At 42.1% G+C, this 4,612-nt stretch overlaps 1 long non-coding RNA gene across 1 annotated transcript; it reads right to left on the bottom strand.

The window, feature by feature from the left end:
- Positions 1-658: 658 nt before the first annotated feature.
- Positions 659-1,108, bottom strand: LOC122133833. The gene is made up of 3 exons (XR_006153016.1): positions 1,069-1,108; positions 870-968; positions 659-699 (listed from the first exon to the last, which is right to left on the bottom strand). It is a non-coding gene; the product is annotated as an uncharacterized LOC122133833 (long non-coding RNA).
- Between the last annotated feature and the right edge of the window lie 3,504 nt (positions 1,109-4,612).

The raw sequence follows: 4,612 nt of genomic DNA, 5'->3' as shown, positions 1-4,612 counted from the left end.
CTAGTAAAGTAAAGTAATTGCACAATTCCACAACTGTTTAGGTAAGAACTAATTAATTATTTTTGGTAGTACACTACTGTTATAGCAAAGCTTACATTCGGTGTCCATCCTTGCCACGTGCAGGAATGCGGTGGTTGTGATAGTTGTAATCGTTTGCTGCAAGCAATGTCTGGGTTTTGTAAACAGGGGGGCTGTAGGCAAACCGCTTTCCTGCATACATGAGTATGTGGTTTTGGAAATTCTCCAAATCTGAAGTTGTCCTGAAAAACACATACATAACCCGAAAGGCCCAGTCAGTGACACACTTCTCACCACTAGATGCTACTCCAGGAAAAGTATCAGATGAGGCTTCATTTCAATTTCAATTATAATGTGCTTAGCAGTCAGGCCTAAGCAGCTGATTTTGCACACAAAACAAACATGGAAAATCACCCAGAGTTATACAATTATTGTATTGGTAATGGTTCTACAAGACAGACAAAAAAGTTCAGAAATATGATCATAAGTGCTTGTGTGTATGTGCAAATGTATGACAAATACTAGCATTTGCATAACTATAGGGGCATACCTGAAACTTTTTGTTGTTCTGGAGTTTCTTGTATGTCCTCACCTGGAGGATTGGGTGTTGCCACATCAAGCACGGCTTTATCCATGCTTATCTCCAGGAGTTGGTTTATGTTGGCAGTCATAGCTGGGGCACTGCAAAGCAGCAAGATATGTACATAGAATCAATTTGAAGATCAAAAAGGAACAACTGCATCATGTTCTCCTAAAACGTTGTCTTCTCCTGAAAGACCAAAATATTTGTGATTGCACTCTTCAACATAGCAGTAGTTCAACCTGAAATGCAACTAGAAACTGAAACATACCGTAGATGAAGAAAAGGACTATAGTCTTCATCAGAGCTGTCCCGATCTCCTTCAAAGCCCTTCTGATTAGGATCCTCCCAGCAATCATCCATGTCAATACTGTAAATAAAAATGATTTACAAAACACACACACCCACAACACCATAAACTTGAAGCACAAAAGAACACAAACTAAGATGGTTTCATGTGCAAGACTTACATGCTATTCCTCATATAATTCGCCTCCTCCTCATCCAGAGTCATGCTGCTCCTCTTCAGCAATGCTCAAGGAGTGCATGCTGTGAATATAAAACGAATCTAAATAAATATATTCATCAACAAAACAATGCATTACGGTCGCAGTTGTAAGACGAACTCACCTAGATTCTAGCACACCAACCGCTTCGGTTTCTTTGCCCAACGGTTGAACACCTTGCATAGCGAATTCTTTGTCCCTGATTCAAAAGATAAATAAGTCAGTCACAACTTACAATGTCCTGCATGGCTGGTTTAGAAACGCAGTTCTAAGATACACCCATCTCGGTCGGACTCTTCTGAAATACTAGATACAGGCGGCGGTGGTGGCTGTGCATGTCCCTTGCTGGGAGTAGACATTCCCTACCGCTTTTGATAGAAAGAACCAATTCAGTATGTTTGCCGCTACATCTTTATATATGTTTTCACAAATCACGGCATTCAAGTCAGGTAACACACAAGTAGCATACTAAGCTAACGAAACATGAACCACAGACCAACTGGCTGTAAGGGAATGCTAACAGACAAAGTCAACTATCGCTAAATTCCTTGGAAATATCTGGAATATCCTGAGACTAGTGGAGCTTGGGTGGTAAGTTAGCCAGATAGCGATCACAATAGCATTACAAAGAAGTGTATACGACGTTATTACTAGCTACTCGATTATTACTAGCATCATTGTCCAAGCGTGTTATAACAAGATGTCTGATATCGCTAACGAGATGTCTTGATATCGGCTAAGCTAGGGTGACCAGACGTCCTATTTTACCCGGGCGGACAAGTCCTCTTTTACCTGGACAAAAAAGAGGACGTAAACCTAGCATCAATGTCCAAAAGTGTTATAATAGGGTGACCAGATTTGAGTTTGTGAAAAAGAGGACACTTCGTCGCAGGGGAGAAGGCAGGGTAGGCTAGTGTTTAGCATGCTGGACCCCGCACCCTCCCCCAGCAACGAAGTCCTCTTTTTTACAAACACAAATCTGGTCACCCTAAAGCCTAGCAAAACCTATTGAAATGTGCTTTCCTCGAGTATGACAAACTAGCGAGTCAACAACTTTGATAACACAGTCAAACATCAAGCAAGAGACAGTACAAACTACTTACTAATCCAGCAGAAAGATGGCTAGCTGTGAATCGAACTTGTATCCAAATGTGTCTTTCAGCTCTCTCCAACGAGTAAAAGCTGTTCCGATTGTGACCCTAGTCCGATCTCTTGCTCTGTCGGCCTCTCTTTTTCTCTTCTTTGCTTCATCAGACATCGTCTTCTTCTGTTTCTTTGGTGCGTTCTCCATGATGAATACTGATGAGACTTCGCTTGCTTCTTCCTTATACTGTAGCTGCGAGCGTGGACTAGCACTATATGACATTGCGTAATCACTGCCAGAAAGCAGGTCGAAGTACATCCGCCCCCAGATCGGGCGGCCTCAGAATCCTACATAGCGGAGTTATTTCCCCACAGACCCCCGATGGCAATGGCGGAGGCGCAAACCGCCATATTAAAAGTCATTGTAGCGGCACAATTTTTTTCAAGCTGTTATTTTAAGGTACAATTGTTGCATACTGTTACTTTAAGTGTCCTTAGCTAGCTAATTAGCTAACGTAGCAACAGGATAACCATTGCAACCAGGAAACACAACTTACCTACAATTTAAGTTTAATTTCTCAAAATCAGCTCACCAATAAAAAGCAGTCTTGGGTTCCAAGTGATCACAACCACTTGAGTGATGTTAAATGGCTTCACATAGACATAAAACAATCCCAATAGAAATAATGGGAAATCAACGGAGCTGCCGCTGTAAGTTCAAAACCAAATGTATTCTTGAGGTTCCAAACATGTTAAAAGCAATTTGGCTTTGAATGTGAGAAGTCGATCGAGTTATCTTCTGTCCCGTCGCTTGAAGCATACCTTTTAACTCCGGCATTGGTCTCCCATTATTAATCATTTCACGTTTGGACTGAAAGTCCAGTTTTGAGAACTGCTTCAGCTTAGCAATAAAATCTTCCATTAGAAGTAGAAGTGTAGAAGAAGAGCAACGTTTCCCAGCATAACCCCGACAGGTGCGCTCTCGCACGCCCCCTTTATTGAGGCAGAGGTACTGTGTGCCTCACCTACATGATTTTTCAATGCGTTTTGAGCTCAGCTCAAAGGTTCTACGCATGCGCACGAGCGATTGCGCAATCCTAGGTGAGGCACTGCCTCACTAGCTCCCATAGACAATACATGGTGCCTAACCTGACCGCACGTCCCTTGTTTTCTCCCGTCTATTTGAATAGGACATGCGCGAATTCAGCGATTTTGATTATAAAAATGCTCGAAATGATTGGAATCATGCAGAAATTACACCTATACCACAGATTAGTAGAGAAATATCAATATTTTTTTTATTTTTTTTTTACTTTTCAAGATGACTCATAGGACCGCACGTCCCTGGTATATATACATATCAGTCTCTCTCTCTCTCTCTCTCTCTCTCTCTCTCTCTCTGTCCCTGACGGCTTGTATTGCTGATACTAAAGCATTTGAATTGTGACCGCAGATGCCTCTCTTGTTTGCGTCATTGAGGTACACTTGGTTCCCAATGGCTGCGTTAAACAGACTGCACTTTATGAAGCTGCACTGCACCAACTTATATCTCACATGGACGAATGTACCACGTCTAACCAGGAGAGGGCGGTAATGCACCGCTGCAACTCAAACTCCTTTTCTCGGTTCAGAGTCATACTCCAACTCAAAGCGGGGGATCGGTGCTGTGCCGTTCAGCACAATAGCGCGTCAAGGAAATGATAATTTCACAAAAAATGATTCCTTTATTTATTAATGTAATGTAATTTGGATAGGCTATAGGTTAATAACAACTAATGATTCCTTCCCAAGTGTACGTCATCAATGTCCGAACTCGTGAGATTTGTATAGTGATAGTGATGATATCTTGAACTGGGTTGAAAGAGACTGCCAGATCACAGGTGACAACCATATCCGTCCAAGATCAAGGCCAGGTCCACTAAAGAGTTGGATTCTATGTGGGTTTAATCATTTTTTTCAGTTTATCTGTTGCCTAGGTCAGTAAGGTACAACGAGCTCAGCGCAATCTGAGGGAAAGTAATTCAGATTCGTCACACTGCAAGTGTGCCTCCGCACCGTCACTATGCCAACCGAGTTGTAATTTCAAACGGCCGCTAGATGGCCGTATTTCTTCGCCTTTGAATGGGTACTCCGAAAAACTCTCCAAAACGCCAAAGGTGACAAACAGCAAGGATAATTACTATTTAGACTTCTCAGTCTTCGACAATAACGTGTTGCTGATAATATCCTGCCCTCTAAAGACATTCAATGTATGGAATGAAGAAACGGGTATTTTAAGCAGCTGTCAGCTGGTGCGGAGGAATTAAACTCAGGAGAGCCAAATCACTAAGAATCAGCTGCTGGTTTTATATCTGTGGAAGAATGACATAAATGTTCCAGAATCAGATGTTGAGGTTTGTGTGTGTTCATGCTTGTTTGAGTGTGT

Source organism: Clupea harengus, chromosome 20 (genome assembly GCF_900700415.2).
Source record: "Clupea harengus chromosome 20, Ch_v2.0.2, whole genome shotgun sequence".
NCBI lineage: Eukaryota > Metazoa > Chordata > Actinopteri > Clupeiformes > Clupeidae > Clupea > Clupea harengus.
Note: the sequence above shows the minus strand (reverse complement) of the source record. Positions and strands in the feature narration are given on the sequence as shown.